A 20359-nucleotide genomic window follows, 5' to 3' on the forward strand; every position below is an offset into this window, starting at 1 on the left:
CCGCATACAATCAATGTAATGCTGAAACAAATATGCATTTGATAGGTTGTACAGTCAATAGAATAATGTAGTTAACATTACTTGGTGCTGTGGTGCGATAAATAAATGTTACATTTTGAAGTTAAAGTACTGAACTAGTAATTTCTGTTAGAATATAAAGGGTGATATTTGGAGGGCCAAAGAATCATTTTTCTCAGTGTATCGTATGTTTTTATTCCACAAATTCTTCTTCCAAAACCCGGTGCTTACATTACCCACAATGCAACAGAGACGCTTGTTGGAAGTTTGGTGAAAGATGTAGGTGTGTTATGGTGGTAGCAGCTGAATTTCTTATCGAGAAACCTTAAACCTTAAATTAAACTTCTTAGCTTTTGCGCACTTGTACACTTATAAAGTATGTATTTTCTTAAAGGAATATGAGGATGATCACATACTGCAACCACTGACTCACTGATGTCTTGCGTATCTGCAGCAGTGTTTGAGTACACTTCTCCTTTAAAGTGTACACGACAAGTGTGGGTCTTTTCTCTTTAGTTGAGCCCCAAAAAAGAGGACCTATCTGAAAATTACATCAAACTTGCACAAAGACACTGTAGCAAAGATATCTTGAGAGGAGGGTTTATGAAAATACAGAGAGAGAGCGAGAGAGAGACGGGGAGTGCATGACTCACTCTGTGTTCATTAGTAAGGAAAGGAAAGATGTATCACCAGTGTGTGGGGAATAGTGGATGTGAAGCGTCAGATAATGCACATGTTTATTAATGATTACATTCGTTAAGTGTAACACAGCACTCTTCTAGATGCGTTAAGTATGAAATGCAATAAAACACACAGGAGACAGATGTACGATTGTCATGGTACACATCGTGTGTTTTACGCTCGATATTTGCTGCAACACAAGAAATGATGGCAATGCAAAAATATCATGGGATTTATTTTCAGGTTTTGATCTCACTAAGCTTCAACATTTCAACACTTTTTTGTCACACGCTGTGTGACGGTAAAAAGACTCAAACCACTGTCTTTTTCTAGATAGTACATTTTTGAGGTGAGATCCTAAATAAATGCTTGGTTGCAAGTAAGTGACAGTTAAGCATTGACATCATAAACCGCGAGCGCACCCACACGTACACACACACACACACAGTCAGCCAACCTAGAGCACCTTATCAGCTTTTTGTTAATTAAAAGCCAAGCAATACATTTTCCACTTATTCCCCTCCACAAGAGTGAGACGCTTCCTGGAGTAATCACTCAATAGCAATCACTTAATTAATATCTTATTCAAAAGGTAGTTGTGTGTGTGTGTGTGTGTGTGTGTGTGTGTTTGTGTGTGCATGTTATTGATTCACATTTACTGCTCCTCTCTATTCCTATCACTCTGGGCCTATCCCAGCATGCATTGGGCAGAAGGCAGAAATAAATGCTGTAGACAGGTCGCCAGTCTACTGAAGGAAAGAGAAAAGGAGTCTGCAGTCATTCTAGCAGCCTGTGTTTAGGCACAGCGGTGCTTAGAACTGTAAATCCTGACATTAGCATGCCAATGTGCTTCCAGTGACAACGCTAAGATGCTGACGTTTAGCAGATATAATGTTTACGATGTTCATCATCTTGGTTTGGTGCATTAGCGTGCATCTGCACATTAGGTTGATGCAGGTATAAAGTATAATGCAAACTGAAATTTGTGACCTGATGATGGCGCTATATAAAAACTTGAATATGAATGTCTGTACCAAGTTTCACGGCAATCCAGCCTAAAGTTGTTGGGATGTTTCATTAACAAAAGCCTATATCCTAAATTGGCACTCCATTCGCTCGTTGGCTCGTTGTACGTTACGTTAATAAGAGGTGTTAGTTAGGCCGAAGATTTGTTATGTTTCCCTGACAGTTAACAGAGAAGCAGACATTTCATTGACTTCTTCCTTCCAACACTGGGCCAGTTCAGCTCGACATAAGAAAACCGTGATTCTTCTCAGCAGATAGGAGAGCGGGCCCATTCAGTACCTGGTTTTTTAACCAGTTGGTGTATGATTTTCAAAAAGTATGATTTTTGAGCTTTAAGATTTCCTCAACAAAAATCAGTCTGTCACTGCCAATTAAAAACAACACAGTGCATTAAAGGCATTCTTTGCAAAAAGCTTCTCTCTAGAACACATTCAGCTCAGACACCAGTCCTCCAAGCACCATAACGAGGGCGCAGTAGTGAGACAGAGTGTGTGAAATCTGGCCGTGAAGGTTAGGCCAATATATCAACACACGCTGGGGGTCTGACGGGTCTCCGAGCACTTTCTTTTGGTTATTTTCCCTTCTTTTTTTTCCCTCTCCTCTTTAGCCGCAGCCTCGGCACCTCTGCTGGCTGATGTCTGACCCGGCCTACAGGAGCTTGGAAGTGAAAGACTGCAAGCTTCTCATGTGTCAAAGTGCACTGTGACGAGGGGAAATAATGGTCGCACGGACACACATGAATGCACACGGGAGCTAATGTAGGCACATACCCTGTGAAAGGAGGAAAGGTGCACTGTTGAAGTCGATGGGGTTTGAATTTTCCTTTGGCTTGGTACACTCTGCTCCTCTAAATTAAATCCACGTACCTCAATCTGGCCCCCTATCTGTGCAATTTGCTGCTCTAACGATTGAAAAATGAAATTGCCGTTTTGAGATCAATGTGCTTTCTATCATTGTTACCGTAACAAAAGAAAAATACATTTAGTTTTTATGAAGTTATACAATTTCAAATAAATGAAAAGAGGGATAAAAGAATGAATGCACTTTGGGACACATATGTAAACATATGTCTATCCAAGTATGGTCAAATATACACTGTAAAGCACAGGTTGTAAATACAAATATTTTCATCAACCTCAGAGAGTGAACACCTGGGTCTATCTGCCGTCATGTGGAGTGAAGCGTTAAAGTACTGGAAAAAGACTTCATACATAGCATCAGCAACATTCAAGGCCTTTCGCATTTCACAGTTTGTACATCCTTGATTCCTTTCCTCGCCTCCTCTCCTCGTGTCTTAGTCCCGCCCACAGGAGATGCAACGGAGGAGGCGAGAGATTTAATAATAAAATGATTTATCTTTGCCTTGGAGCCATCATTTTTGAAGCAACGTCAATCAAGTGTGATGTATATATACTTCCGCAAAGGACACACCGGTGTATCCTCGCTTTTAACTCCTACGGCGAGCTTCCTCGCTCCTAAAAATACATTTTATGAACGAGGAAGTCCTTCAAGATGAAGTGCTGAGATTGATTTCCGGGTCACAAGCCAGAGGGTCAAGGAAGCACCAGATTGAGAAATGCATATTTTATTGTTTGAATTAAATTGTAGCTCAAACCTCAAAATATGCACAGTTGGCTTCAGTTTAGATTCTCATTAATTACCGTAAGATCGCTGATGCAAAGCTGTTTAGTTGCAACTTTCCAGGTGTAACAACCGAGGTGTCTCGCACACAGCACCATTGCTTTTAAAAACAGAGAGAAAAATGTTCAATATGAAGCACAATTGTGTATTTTAATGTATATCTGTGTTCACTCAAACTGAATGTAAATTTGAGGTGAAGTGGAATCAAATGTCACCATACACAAGTCTTAGAGAGAGGAGAAAGGCAGGCAATCTGGCCACTTCATCATCTCTATTCCTTTCAAGGAAATAACTTTGCATACAGCAGATCCAAGAGGTGACCGACCAAGCTATGAATCACACTTACTAACATAAAAAAGGCTGTTTGGGGAATGATTGGGCGTTAAATGCTTGACTGCCATTATGCAAAGAGAAAAAGGGAACATGACAAACAGCAAGAAATACTTTTTATTTAGAAATGATTTATATGTAAATTATATCTGGCAAATGCTAAATCATTTTAATGAATAGTTAATACATGTATCGGCAAGATGTTCTTTTCTGATGCCCTTTAAAGTGATAATTGCTTGAGTTTAGGTTTATCGGAGGGCAGGAACATGCTAGAGTTGATGTTACTTAACAGTTTTTATAAGGAAAAGTGTCTCAAGTAAATCAGATTTTCTGAGTAACTATTATAGTCCATTATAGGCCTGAAGAAGAAAAAAAAAGAAATGGCATGCCGTGAGCTCCTGCACACCTGAAGGTTATCTCAGCAACCATAACATAAGAAAGCTAATGAAGTCAGAGCTCCAGAAACACCGGCCCTTCCTGATCAAAGAAGGCTGCAAGAGATAAGAGGGGGAAGTGGAAACTAACTAATGTGGTCACCAACTTTCTGAACAAAATTCACGAGTGGTCCAGACTGTTGTAACAGTCATCTACAGATAGTCTTTCTCCACAGCGGAAAAAGAACAAAAAGAAAAACTGCCAAAAATATGAAAGAATTTGGAGCTTAAATTGACCTAAATTAACCAAAATAAATATAACTAACAATTTCAATGCGAAATTAAGCATATACTTCCATGCCATCCCATTCCCTGTTTGTGTCTGTCACAGTACAGGGCTGCTCTGTTGACTCATTGTTGACTATTGACATTTCCTAATTACTTTGAGTACAACATGACTGCTGACATTGCTAATCTCGTTATCTTAAGTACTGCAAATTGATTACTGAAATCAGGACTTGACGCTGTGCAGTGGGAAAGTCTTTCTTTCAGTCTTTGGTACCATTTTTGTGAATGAACAAACGGAGCGTAACAGGTAGCCTTATATTGCAGTTGGAGGGGTGTGGATTTAGCTAATGAGCGAATCTTAAAGTCTCACTTTGAACAGGTGGCATTTTCATCAGGCTGAAACGAGCCATTTAGTTTGTCCAGTTAAGAGAGTTTTGTGGGTACGACTTTTAACACTCACCTCACCATAAAAAGCGAGAAAGGTTTAGGATGAGAATGCTAATACCTAGTTCCTCCATTGCTTTTGGAAATGTTTAAACCAACTGAATTTCTGAAAGGTTTGTCAGAGGGATTCTCACATTGAGGAGTGACATTTGAAAGCATATGGCCCCTCTTTAAGTCTGTGGAAAAGAACAGCCGGTGGATCGTTCCCTCTCCAGACTCCATCAGCGAAGAACAGAGCGAGTGTTGAATATTCATGACCGTATTCATGACAGCATAAGGTATCCACTGGGATGTCGGAGGGGGCAGGTCACGGCTTTGAGCGCACTCACCTCACTAAAGATTCTGTTAGATAGCAGCCCACAAGGGATTTTGGTAAGAGAGCCCAAACTCTCTGAGCCTCCATGTTGTGTCAGAGGTCAATGCTCCATTGACCCCGGCAGGTGGGAGGCTGCTGGGAGCTAAAGGCCAATCAAATAAATTCCACCTGGCAAAGACTGGGGTCAAAGGTTCTGTTTTCTTACGCGTGTGTCGATATCTGGTCCCACATGATGAGGGCGGTGACTCATTGTATCCCGCTCACAAACGGCCCATTAGTCGTTTTGTATTTTGCTTGTTAGCTTTCAGACCAGTCAGTCGTTTGTTTGTTCTCTCGATAAAAGGATGAATTTGTTTCGTACCGAAAAATCTACTCCCCCACCCCCCACGGCCCCATCTGCTCTTTTTTCACTTTGTGTGAGGGAAAGGAACAGACTAATTGGTGCATTAAAAACAGCCTGAAGCCTGAAAGCGGGGCGGGGAGCACAGCCTCAAAGGTACATTAGGATTGTGAGTGAGAAAAGAATCGACAAAGAAAAAAAGAGGAAACCGTACCGAAACAAAGAGCAAATACGAACGATAGGGAAATAAACTAACAAACAAGCCCGAATGAAAGACACAGCAAGCCTTCTCACTTGTACAGACACTTGTGAATGCGTGTGTTGGATTTTCATACTCGCTGTAGACAAATTGCGGCACAGAGCGAGCGTCTCATCCCAGCTCAGACGCTCGCTCTGTGCTGCAGAAACGAGGGGGAGGCCAGAGCAGCGGTCGCACCAGACCTGGCAGGAACCCCGTGTATCTGAAATACCAGACTCTCACACTGAGCCTTGTTTGTTTGCCTGCTTTTCTATTTTCATCCTCTGCTCAGCATCACAACAACACCACCACGTTCTCTCTTGTCCTCAGCCAAGCGCTGCGATGGTAACCCATCATTCTTGCTCTCTCCGTGGCCGACAGTGATTTTCTCTCCATGTTGCGTTCAGTTACTTTTGTGTTTCACGCACAAAGTGACACAAGGACAGATTGCGTTTCATAATGAAGCAAATCAGACGCATCAGCTGTTTTTTTGGATATTCTGTCCCATAGCCCCGTGCCTGTACTGTAGAACACATCAATTGTGTATATTAATGCTATGCATGAAACGTCATCTAACCTCAGATGGCGAGACCCTGCTGTCATGCCTTTTTCATGCGTCCGTCAGCGCATTAGTGAAGCCACGTTAAGAAAAAGAGCAAAGGCCTGTCGTACATCACAATGTTCTGTCTGATTTCTGCTTGCCTGAGTGTGCAATCAGCTTATTTTCACTGAAACGAGCCTCTGCAGTCGACCTGATTCCATTCCGATTCAAAGGACACACAATTGATGGATGAAAATGATTGAGCTGTAAAATGTCACTGGTAGTTCTTTTCTTCCTACGCTGCATGATTACATTCTTCCTTTGTGACACAACAATGCCGATAAACAGCTCACTACCAAATCAAGATAACGTAGCTGGGGCTGTTCCAAATACCTTCTTCTGGGCTTCAGAGCTTCTGAGTATAGGAATCAACAGCAAATACTCAAAGCTTCGGCCGGGGCGGGTTGCCCAGGTATACTGTATTACAGTTATTTATTTATAAAATATACTTTTTTCTCATCTCCAACGCCACCACCGTAGTTTAAAGAACAGTATAGCACAGACCTCCACCTCTGAGCCTTTTCAGGAGTTTCTGAGATGCCAGTTTCAGGGCATCCTGGCAGCTGGCATCTCTGCAACTGTCTTGCATCGTCTGGCACTCACCCTGCCTGCAGCAGCTGGGAGGAGGGGGGGCAGACTGACAGTCACAGACAGCAAAGATCAAAGAGAAGTAAAGATGGAGGGACACAGCCCATCTGTCACCCTAAGCAGCCAGATCCTGTTCAGCGCTGTGCAGGGGCCAGTGGTGAAAGTATTCAGATCTTTAATTTAAGTAAAAGTTGGACTATCACCATCTACGTCAGACCCTGCTGCAGTAAAATTAGGTGTTCTATAGGAACTCTGGTTGGTTGGAAAGACTACCTCTTTTGTCCACAGGGGGGGGGGGGGGGAAAATCAACGCAGTACTCTTCGTAGTATAGCTTTAAGCACAATACTTTATGCGGTTTCTTGGCGTGTTTTCATGCTGATTATTAGCATTTGACCATTGGGACTAAACCGCTCAAACATCTTAAATTGAGTCATGGTACCAGTCAAAGTTAACACATGCACAGTCCATCACTGGCAGAAACCTTTTTTCCCAGTGAGTGATCATTACACTATGTTGCTTTATGTCTAACTTAGCATTGCACCGTATGCAGGCTCTTATCTAACCTTTAGCTTGTGTTTTGGCTTAATTATGTTCAATAGATATCATGGTGGTGTGTTTTGGTATAGTGTTGCAGCTTTGCCTTGATGTGAATTCATGTCTGAAATAACCCTGCCACCCTCTTCACTTTTCACTCTTATTTCCTTTGATGTGGAGACATTCATATTTCAGGTGACTGTGCTGAATGTAATTTGCATGAGTGATCAGTCCTCTTAGTTGTTAGCTGTGTGTGTGTGTGTAGGTGTGTGTGTGTGTGTGTGTGTGTGTGTGTGTGTGTGTGTGTGTGTGTGTGTGTGTGTGTGTGTGTGTGTGTGTGTGTGTGTGTGTGTGTGGACCCGGTGCGTTCTCACCTGTGCTCCCTTGGCTTTGTTCTGGTTGCGGGTGAGCAGAACGTCGGTTCTCTGGTGATCAGTACAATGGGGAGAGCTCAAAAGGTGCACTGAGACTTTGGCATCGATTTTTGCTAATATGAACAAACAAAAGACAATACATCACATTTAGAAGATAGTAGAGATTTTGGAAAGTACGCACTGCCTTCTGGTGAAGATTTAGCTTAGATACCCCCTCGACACTACTAGCTATGAAGAAACAGACTCGTGGTGGTGCAGGACACGTGCGTGTGTCCTTTTACATGAAAAGTTACAGCTTTTATTGATGTGTTCAGCGAGTACATGCATGTCTTTGCACTCCCCCCGCGTGCAGCACATTGATGTAGTAGCCATCCACAATGCTCGCTGAGATACTGCGGCCCCGTCGTGCTCCCCAATAACTGTCTGCTCCAGCCTACCTGGCCTGTCCGCTGTATCTATGTCGCACGGATGGATGGCAGCCCTGGAGCTGAGCGCTGCCACCATCATGGAGCGCTCAACATCTTCATGTATTTATGACTCTATTAAAAAGCTGCACAAGGACAAGGGGTTGGTGTGCTACCATTCCTCAATCGCCCGCTCTTTTCTCCATTTCTCTCAGTCATTAGCTCAGATTTATGTAACCACCCCACTGATGGGGAGTAGATAAATGTATGGTTGATAAAAAAAAATGAGGAGACCTAGAAATATTCCGTCTTTCGTCATTTTTAGGTGACACGTATGTCATTTATCACCAACATTTAATGTATAATGCCTGAATTATTGCAGGCTGGATTCTATCCATACTTTATATCAGTGGAGTTATTTGAGTATTATAGTATTGGGAAACTCTGTGTGACACAATGCAAACATTTTTTGCCTGTTGCTGCCCGAACAGCTGTTTAAAAAACCCTTGACAGGTGACCGTATTAAAGGGCAGAAGAAAAGGCCGCTGAGGCAGGCTCAAAGAGGATGATGACCCTTTCACACCAGCGTTACTGTTTGCGAATAGAATAGTCTTCATGAGGACAAAGCATTTGTAATGTGAAAGATATGAAATCACAACCTTCACACATACCGGGAGGCAAATGCCTGTACGTGTCTTCTGCTTTTGCCATTTTGAGTTCAATAGGCCCATTTCACCTGCCCTTGCCCGAGTCTTTCCGTTAAAATGGAAGGTCAAGCTCTCAAGGGCTTCTGGTGGATCAGGACTTGACCATCAGGTGGTTCAGGTCTGCTAGAGGAGAGAGAACTGGAAAGTGTAGAGGTAGTCTATGCTGTTTTTGTTTATGTTGTTGTTATTGGCAAAGCCCTTTTTGTACAACTGTTTGTCATAACTGTCTTTTATTTGCAAATAAATATAATTAATGAAATATTATTTAAAAGTTTTCTGAATCTGCGCTTTTGATTTACAGAATTTGACTTTACAGGGCAAGCTTTTCCAGAAGAATTAAATGTATGTGTGTAAACAATGAAATGTGTTGTCGTTATCAATAGTAATAACCTATTATTCACTGTAGGAATTTAGATTGTACTAAAGATTTTCCACTACAAGCACTGCATCTCTTCTGCTCGGTCAGTCCAAATGCTTTGATCAAAACCACAACAATTGTCAGACTGCAGCGTCACATAGCATCAGCAAAATTTACCATTTACTTAAATACATTAAATATGCCCGGCTGAGTTAAAACATGACTGTGGCCAGAGGAGGAAATCAGACTGTTTTGCCAGCTGCGTGAAAACTGATGTTTACAAAAATCAGATTACGGCGATGCATCAAAACCAATTCTCAAATTTCCTGCCCTAACACAGATATCAAAAGCTGCAAATACTGTAAATTGAATTATGTTTCACCAAACTTCTCAAGACCATTCAGAACACCCCAGCAAGTGTAAGCATTATGAAAACAACGGTTATAACAGCCTTTCCACCAGTGTGCTCATTATGTGTGTGTCTCTATACAAAATGTAGAGTCACATCTTGGAGCAAATTAGTGCTTCAATTGATGCAACTTTGTAGTTATGTGAGAAACTTCAATTACTAAAGATTTAGTAACATGAGCTGTTGCGAATATATTTCAAACAAAGAGCTATTATTATAAAAGAGCACAGTATAGCGTCTCTGTAACAGCTGTGTTGACACGGGTTTAATCCTGCGTTTTGGAGCCTGAGACAAAGAAGTTCCGAACAGTCAATAAATTGAGAGAAAACTGCTGCAGCTGTAATGGCTCAAGTTGCACTAGAACATTTCATCTTTATCCGCATATGAAACATATCTTAATGTAGTCAGCATGAGGGCATCACACATGCTTGATAATAACATCAAGGAATCATTTTGTTATCAATAATTCATATATATATATATATATATATATATATACATAGATAGACACACACACACGCACACACAAAGTCACACTAAAGCCCAGGTATCAGGATTTCAAAAGTTGGTGCATCGGTTTAACCATTTATTACAACATGAAGGGAGATTTATTACATATTGTGGTCAAGTTGTTTATTACAAAATGTGGATGTTATTACACAATGAAGTGAAAATGTATCACGTTTTGTCGAGTTATTACACAATGCTGTGTCCTTAAATAATTTGCTGTTACAATGGTTTATCATATAGATCACTGTCAGCTATTTCTTTTGTGTTTCTGTTCTTTCACTGTTCTCTATTGTGCTTATGTTTACTAGTTTTTTTTATTATAATATGTTTTAACTATGTTTTTAACTATGTACTGGCTCTGTGGCACTCTGTGATTCTCTGAATGAAAAGTGCGCTACAAATAAAATGCATTATTATTATTATTATTATTATTATTATTATAGATGTCTACTTACAGACAGATCATTGACATTGATTACCCTCCTTGTCCCTAAAACTTGATATTGATTTGTCTCCGCTGTCTGTTATTACCTCCGGCCTGCATACCTCGTCGACACACTGACATGGACACATGCACAAACTAATTACATGATGCTAAGTTTACCTAAAGAGATGGTGTGCAGCGCAAAACACAGCTGTCGCTGCCTTGGATCGACACAAACCAACACATGAACACACACACACACACACACACACACACACACACACATAGCTTGAACACAGCTTTCAGGCACACAATCCCTTACAACGCCGTCTGCTGATTCATGGCAGTTCATCAATCTTTTGTGCCTCTCAGGTGTTCCTGCTCTCTCTCACACGCTCTCTCACACACACACACACACACCTCTATGCCCCAGTGTAATTGGCTGGCTGTGCTGGGACAGAGCCTTGGGTGGGGCTCAGGTGATGAGGGGAAAAGAGGTTGATGAGTCTAAACAACCTCAAGAAATCACTTCTTTTCTCTCTGATTCATATTCCTTTTGAGTCACTCCTTTTCCATGCCCCCCCCCCCCCCCCCCCCCACACATCCACCTCCAGATGTGATAAATGACTCACTTCGACTGTGAGCGCTACAATCTTAAATCATATGCACCATTTACCATCAGCGGCATCTAAAACAACCTTCTCTTACATGGGGAGAGAATAAGGACTCCAAGGACAGAAATGAACTCCTTATTTTCTTCATGTCAAATATTGTGTGTGGTTGAACTTGACTCCTTCACATAGCAGTATCCCCGGGCTACAGGCACAGTGTCCTTGTAGAAGTGTGGGTTGTACCCCAGGATGGGGAAATGTGGAGAGAGTAGTGTGAAGTGATTAGGTCTTTGTCCAACCGCCTCTGGCATGCTCTTCGACCAACTTCTGCCAAGGAGACAGTAGAGGAGGAAGAGGAGGAAGGAACAGAGGTGCGCAGGTAAGTGGAAATAGAAATGAACACTGAGTCTATTGAGCGTTGCTTGTTCCAACCCCGCTGGGAATCAACACCGAAGCCTAAAGCTTTCCATCACTTTTAGCTCATTGTTTTAGGTTTTCTGGACTTTGTAGCAGACAAATGGGACTCCAGTGTGATACCCTCACTTCTCATTTTCTGCTGGATGTGTAAGTAATGTAAGACAAAGGATGAAAACTCGGAGGAATTCAAGAGTAGACCAGAGAACTTAAGGGCTAATCCCCTTAACTTTAATCAGCAGTTGGTAAGCAAGCCACGGGAGTTGTAGCATTCATTCACTGACCAGAGGCTAAATTGTACATACACTGCCAAGCTCACATCTACAACGATACTAACAACTTCATTATTATCTCTCTCTCTCGCACTCTCACGCTCACTAATGTTACGCGACACACAGCAGCTCTCGACGGTACCAAACGGAGATGATATGCAGGTGGTGGCTTCTGCACACCTACTTCCTACTGTGTGCTCTGCTACATGCCTGTGTGCCTGTTTCTCGTTGAGTTGTTATATTAGGTAGAGTTTTCCCGGTGCGGTGTAGAAGCTAAAACCGCCATTAGTCAATATGACACGTTCTGGCAAGTTAAACAGTAGCTTACATCCGTGTGGGGATTAGAGTTGTCATTAGGTAGCCCACCAAAAACAAATCCTTGCCAATAACAAAACAGAAATGAATATCAATTAAAATCCAGAATCCTCCCACTCTAAACTGGGAGTGAAGTTTGGCACGATCGCAGCACCACTGTGTTACACCTCCTGTATCGAATTAGCTGCTTAAAGGTGATGTCATTCATCAGTTCAGTTGTAACCTTCCCCAACAAACAAAACACTAGCAGATATGTCCGCAATTAAAACTGAAACTGAATGGACTGCTTGACGACTGCTAAATAATGATCGGCAAAAACTCGGCGAAAACTTTTTTTTTTGCATCACATTTAGTATTTGCAGAATAAGTTTGCACAAGTCTTGGGAACACAGAAAGAGTGAGGAGAAAAAGCAGTATTTTGGGAAAGGCTTCGTCTCTTGCCTGATAAAGAAGTGCAGAAAAGCAGCGGAGGGAGAAAGAGGTGAGAGACAGAACACCCACAGTCAGCTCCCTCCCACTCCTCCCGGAGGCAGTGTGCCATTGATCTGCCTGCTGGAAGCAACACTTCTAGTGGCTTTTGGGGGAAGAGCACAAGGGGGAGCGTGCGCACAGACTAATCGAACGGCCAAATGAAAATTGAGAGGCAATTTAGGGAGCCTATAGCACAGAGGATCCTTTATGAAACGGGAGACTGGAGTGTGTGCTCGCGTGGGTGTGTTAGTGTGGTGGAGAGAGTATGGGGTGACACGAAGGGAAGAAACGGAGAGGGAAGAGACGGCGATCAATTCAACACATTAGAGACTCAGACCAGATCAGCATCTCTCCTGGCAGAGAGAGCATCATCTTCCCCTCTCTTCTTTTCTACTTTCCCCCCTTCACTCTTTCCAGTAGAGCTACTTCTTTCCTTCTGATGACGAGACCTGCACCTGCAGTGGGCTGCCCGCGGGCATGAAGACTCCATTAATGTTGTGAAGTTGTATAAGGGTGTACGGTGAAGTCAGCATGGTGTGATGAGCTGTTACAGTGGCATCATCACGGTCTCCTTATCGCTCAGTTTGGTCCCTTTTGCAATAACTTCACAGTTGCCCGTTAGCTGTCACGTGCACATGTGTGTGTGTGCATGCAGTTGTCAGGTGTCCCTGGTTTTTGGGACACTGTAAGCAATGATGAGTGACAATAATAGGAGAGACGGGAAATCTGTGATCATCTGCAAAGGATGGATTAAGGATAGGCAGGCTCGCTGTTTCCAGTCTTTGTGCTAAGTTAAGTTCGCTGGTAGTAGCTTTATATTTACCATACAGACATGGCAGTGCTATCAATGCCCTCATCTAACTCTCAGCAAGAATTAGATGTCTATTTTACAACTTAACTATACATATTGATGACGTAATATCAGCCCTGGATAACAACGAATGCACTGTGGGTGCTTTTCTGGCATTTCTCGCGTCTTTGAATTTTAAGATCATGAACATTCTGTTCGATTTTTCGATTCAAACTTTTCTTTTTCCAGCACTGACGGCTATGCCGTGTCCGCCTATGGAGTCTTGATTCCTTAATATCAACAGATCTTTGGTTTCATGTCCTGACAACTGTCCTTTATATTTTCAAATAATTCTTTAAAAAGAGAAGCTACATGGTACCAAGCGTGATATTTTTTTTTTTATTGTCAAAATAAAATAACTGATTTATTGTATAATAACAATAACGTATTCCACCGATCAATTGGGAAGAAAAAAAACGAAGATCTACTAGATGGCAGGAGAATACTTTACAACTACAGTTTGAGTTTCTCAGAGTTTACAAGGTTTTCCTGAATGCACCATTAAATCCCTGTCAGGGCCCACATGCTTGATTTTAATTGAAGATAGCCATTGGTGGCTGCAGTCTTTAAATCTTCTGCAACATACGTCCTGTAGTCTTTCTGTCAATGATGCGTTCGTCGTTGACATAACTCAAAAGGAAGGAAAAATGTTGCCACACTGGTAGAAACTTCTGCATTGCTTCACTTTTCAGATCCTGAGGTTGCCATCTGGTTAAAAGAGCACACAGGCTATCCCACACTATTTGTCAGACCTACTAGTTTTAGTTACATGACAGGAATCCCCTCTTTCTCTCTTTTTGTGTCACATGTAACTAAGAGGCAACATGTTATGTAGCTTTAAGTATAAGAATAGCCAGAAAACAATACCAGCTCTGTCACTCTCTCTGCCCTCCTTTCTCACAGTGGGAGAAGAGCAAAAAAGTGAACTTTCCGATGGGAATGAAGAAGGTAAGTGACTAATATCATTACTGCGTGATGTATGCAGCACAGCTCACTGAGTCACCAGGATTTCCTGAGTGGAACCATTCTCTATAACAAAGAAACGTTGCCTTCTACAGCCATGCCTTCCTGCCTGCTGGCAATTACAGCTCCACTGGCTGAATCATTAGAGTAATTTACTTACAAAGTGCTCTCTGCTTTGCTTTGAAGAGTCAAACTGCCCCTCCATTTCCCTCCGGCATTGGACCAGCACGCTCACATATCGACTAAGTCGATGTAAACGATCATCTTCCTTTGCTCTCGCATAGCAACGAGCTCTGAAGCTCTATGCACTCAGGTGTTGTATTCACAATACTCGCAGGACCTGTATTGGGTCTAGCAGACTAGAACCTCTTTACTTCAATATACCAATAGGGACAGAGAGTCATAGTAGTGCAGCATTTGTTTTTAAATGTCCGCAAGTGCAGGTATACGTGTGGTCATCTGGGTTCTATTGGCAGCGATCCATAAACAAGTGACATGTAATGCCATGTTCACTACACGTGTGCAGATTGGATTGACCCCCACTGGCATCAGTTGCAATAGCACATTGGAAGAAATTGGGTTTTCACAAAGTTCACACCATGATAAGTATCAACCAATCTCACATTGAGGAACAGGAGCGCCGATAAACTGGGTGTTGATTAGTTAATGAAAAATGCAGCGAATGCACCTCCCCCCCCCCACACACACACACATAATTCAATCCAGACATCATCCATTACGTTTAGCCCAGTCTGTGTGGTATATGACATTTTCCAGTAAATCATTTTGTCAATTAATCAAATGTCAGCCCTGAGAAAAGCAAATGACAGATGTTGGCTGATAAAAGGGATCACTTATGGGAAAAAAAAAAAAGAAGAAAATGCTGAATACCAAGTAGGAGCTTGAGATCCAAGCTGGAACTTACAGAGAGAGGGATTGCACACACGGTGATGAACTTTTCATCACAAAGCATTGTGATACTTGTAATTTGACGTGGCCTTGGATACAGACAACAAAGACATAGATGGAGTGGGTGAGTCATTTTCATCCGCAAGACTGAATTTCCACATTTCTCTGCAAACCATCCTTTGTACCTCGGTTCTTTCACAACTCCTCAAATAACGCGTTATTGATCAGAGTTTGACAGGTATGTTTTAATCCTGCACCTTATTTCACAGTTGAAATTTTACAGTATAGCATTGTTTTTCCTCCCTCTGCCTCTCCCTCTCCTCCGAGGTGGTATCGGACCACAGTTGTGCGCCCACCGGCAGCACCGGGCCCCCATCCATATTCAGTTCGGCTCTTCTCTGGAGCGGGAGCAGTGTGCCAGCAGAGGGAGGAGAGCGGTGCCATGCCTCAGAGGACATCTGTGTGTGGCCGAGGATCCATATTCAGACAGGGCTGCCTCTCTTTGGCTTTATCAGAAACCCTTTTCCAGACATAGTCGTGCAGACACTTGGGACATAAACGCGGTAGGAAAGCCTGACATGCAGACAAGCCTCGTGATTATATATTCCCATAATGTATTTATTATAATCTGGGTTGGAGAGATGCCCCAGTCAGCAAAAAGCACCTCTGGAGGGAATAGCTGACTAAAGCAAAAGGGAGGGAGCTTCGGCCACCTGGCGATGGCAGTGAAGTGAAAACTATGACCTAAAATGGTGATCCCACTATACACAGAAGTTCCTACAATGTATTTTCATGATACATCCATGCACAAATGATCCAATCTTTCTTGCAACTGTGTTTTTTAAATGACTGAATTGGCTGATTTAGAAACTATAATAGTGTAAAACATTTGTTTGAGTAAACAGACTAACACTTGTTGGAGTATTTTTAATTTTTTTACAGTCAGTTTCAGAAGAAACAAAGAAATCTACCTCCATGAGCTGTAGATGAGAGCTGTGAGCACCCTCTAGTGTTTAACACACACACTCACCTCTAAAATAAAAAAAATAAAAAAAGATGAACGACAACTGAATGGCAGATGTCTCCTTCAGCACCACACACTGTGTGCAATGTACTAATAGCTCTGATCTGAAGGATGAAGCGTTTACTTTCTGTACACCTGCTGTCCTGCCAGATAAAATATTACTGAGCATTCAGCATTTCAATCTCAGGAGGCGAATTCAAACATGTGATATGCAACAGTTACAAAAGAGAGTGGAGGCAACATCATAATGAAAAAATCCATCATGAAGAAAGGTAATGAAAATGACAATAAAGGAAAACCACTACAGGACTTCATCATCTATAAGATGCTTGTTCAAACACAGAGAGTTCCCATTACTCACTGAAACTAGGGATGAAAATGTAGATGTGTTTTCTTCCTGACAGATAGCCGACCCTCGTTAAGCTGATCATGAACCGACTACATCAGTGCCAGTGCCTTGCATGCAGGGGTGTGTGGTTGAAGTGCCTGACAAGCTGCCCAGCTGCAACAATAACTGATGCACAAACTCATTAAATGTATCATTTATCTCCAGCTGCAGTGTACTCGTAAGACAGGCAGCTGAGTCACCTCTCCGGGAGGAACAGGGTTACATGCACCGTCATGGGCGCATGCAGACATTTTCCTACTAAGGCTCCACAACATCAACTAGTTTAGCTGCGAGGTTGTACGTGACGTTGGCGAGTGTCCGGTCGAGAGAGAGAAAGAGTGTGTGTGTGTGTGTGTGTGTGTGTGACAACAACTCCTGCTCAGGTTCACTTAAAGTGGGCCGACCTTTAAGGTGGAGCAGCTGTTCTCTCCTCTTCTTAACACAGGCCTAGACCACATCACAGCGCACACGCAGTCACATAACACGGGTTAAAGAGAAAAGGTGCTTCCTGCGACAACACCTCCATTTCAGTAGAATGCTGAGGGAGAACTGGTGGGGTGAAGCAATGAAAGCCATTAAAGCCAATTATAAATAATGTATTTGTTGTTGGGTACACACACACAATCTCAACAGTACACAATGATATATAGACACCACAGCTCTGAGTATGACTCAGTATGTGACACCTGTATGATGTGTGGGTGCAACTCGTCACTCATGACGGCTTGAAAATTACTCCGCTGACATGCAGCAACTATATCTTTGTTTTTTTTATCTCATCTCTTGCCTTAAGTTTCCCCACCTACACAAACTCACACTCATGTACTTCACATGCACACACTACACACACACGCACACACAATTTTATAATTAGCTGGCACATTTTCTCTTTTTTTTTTTTTTGTTTCCTGTGTTGATGGACTCACCTTGACAGTCCCATTAGCACAAAGCACACAAAAAAAAACACTGAGGGAAAATCATTTCCTCCAGCTATAATATAGCCTGCCCTTTATACCCACATTCAATAATGACACATTCTGACCATATCTACCATATTCTCACTTTTCTGTTTCCAATTTATTTCGCCCTGCCATGCAGGCACAAGGAGGAGGGCTGAAATAGAGCCGATATCAAACCTGCATTTTTAAAAGGTGTAACATTTCTCTATAAAAGAGAGATTTCTTAAAAAGCGTGAAGATGGCATGAAACTATTACAGTTAAAACAGCAGCAGTGCAGCAACTTTGAATCGAAAGAAAAGCATACAATCACAAATTATTGGTTTGAAAAGGTTAGTGGGTGTCTTACTTGGTTATAGAAATGCAAGCAAATCTACATCTTCCAAGAGTGTTGCAATTACAAACTCAAGTGTCTGGTTGATTGTAGTATTGCTTTGAAGAAAAATACATTTTGTAAGGTCAGCGCAGAACAATAAACCCAAAGCAAATCTAAGTGCAATATTGCCAATAAGACCTAGAATGGCTTTTTTTACATATAGTTGAGCTACAGACCATCTTGGTCCATTATAGATTGATTATTATTTGATGCCGTTTCTTTTCTAAGTTGCTGTTAATTTGAGCAGATATCATCAGAGGACAGAAACAGGTGCAAATCAGTCTTCATTTACATTTTCATGCATTCACACTTGGTATTAAAATACGGTTTTCCGCATCCGAACAGGATATCCAGGTAAAGATATGTTAATACCAGGTGCAAACGGGGTAAAAAATGTAAATCTAGTATCTGGGAAATCAAACTTAATCTCATTTAGCCAGGAAACCTGTTGCAACAGTAGATTAATATTCTGAAGTATGTTTGAGGAATACAATATTAATCAACCACTTAGGCCACTTCTGCCTCACACGAGCGCTGGAAACAAGCTGCCGGAGTTCAGTTTACGCCGGTCTAATCGATGATTATCGCTGGGTACAACACATCATCTCAGTAACTGTGTTTGTGTGTCTGCATCATGCGCAGTGATGACGGAGATGTTTGCATTAGTGGCTAATCCGCGAGGAGTGCTTTTGTCAGCCATAGCAGAGAGCCGGCTGAATGAGGATGAGGTGTCAGTGCCGCTGCTTTAATCACCATCTAAATACTTCGTTCTCACTTAGAGAGATGCAGAGAGGAGTCAACGGGTATTTACCTTATCACCAGTCTGGTGATATGGATTTAAAATACTTTGCCGTGTGCTTTCTATTCGGAACTCGCTTTTCCTATGGCTCATTTCTATATCAGTCCAGGCGATACATGTTGATTGAGACTGCATTTAGCTCATCCATTGTATTTAATTATGGAAAGCCCTGCATTGAACTATTTGAGCTGAATATAAAACGCTGTACATTTGCACACGTTATTCATCTGGGATTGAAATTGTTCAGACCGACAGCAAATCTGTCTTGAACATAGATATGAACGAAACTCTTGTACAGATGTAATGATATGTTAACGTATGTGTATACAGCTCACACTCACGGTAGGTGTCATGCAATGTAAAGCATGCATTTAGTTTGGTTTTCTGGGGTGCAGAAACACTGATTATACACATAAAACACTGGAATATACAGTATATAGGCGTTAGGTTCTCACGTTCAGCATTAGATGCAATGCACACACAGAAGCTCACACACTCATACACACTTCCATGACAAACATTCTTTCACATACTACTGTACACACACATCTCGGTGAGTGATAATTCATTGAGGAGGCACGTGAAATAGGATTTTTTTTATCATTTGACTCGCCGCCTGTCTGAATCCAATCACGTCCCGTATTACCAGCAATGAGAAGAAATTATGCAGATTGGCTGATCTTTCCCATAAACCCCTGCTTCAGGAGTCTCAGCAACCACCTGCTGAAATTGGACAGAAATACACCAATAAACAAATAAATGAGCAATATGTGGGCAATCAATCCCCCCCCCGCTTGCATATATGAAGCCATTTTGTTATCCACCTGTCATTTGTGATGATAATGCACAAAAACAAGTCTTTTTCTATTTTTATGAATTTCAATCTTTTTTTCACTTTAGCGTAAATCCTACTGTAAATTAGCAGAACTGCAAAATGACACCTTTTCACACACACACACACACACACAAACACACAAACAGAGCTCCCACCCATGTTCTCCCCGGTCTTGCTGTTTGTCCTCTCACAAAGCAGCTGAGACAGGTCCTGTCAGTTTCAGTAATAAGAGATGATTTGTAACGCTTGATCCAATTAAAGTAAACTGGGCGGTATAACGTTGCAGACACAGAAGAGAAAAGAGAAGAAGAAACCGAAGCACAAAGCTAAAATAACAAATGCGGCGGTGTGCCCCTCAGTTTGCCTTGTACATGCACGGATCGCCTAACAGGCCTGTGCATGCATACCTGACATTTTGTGAAACCATGTAGTTTCTGTCCAGTCCGAATGCTGCATTTAACTAGCACCTATAAGCCCTCCAGTTGTGGAGCGCTCAGGGTCTATGGCCTGTGCGTCCGTCCAGCCTAATAGCTCAGGTAGGCCCCATCACCCAGCTCACCCATGCATGA

The sequence above is a fragment of the Pholis gunnellus genome (genome assembly GCF_910591455.1).
Source record: "Pholis gunnellus genome assembly, chromosome: 17".
Classification (NCBI taxonomy): domain Eukaryota; kingdom Metazoa; phylum Chordata; class Actinopteri; order Perciformes; family Pholidae; genus Pholis; species Pholis gunnellus.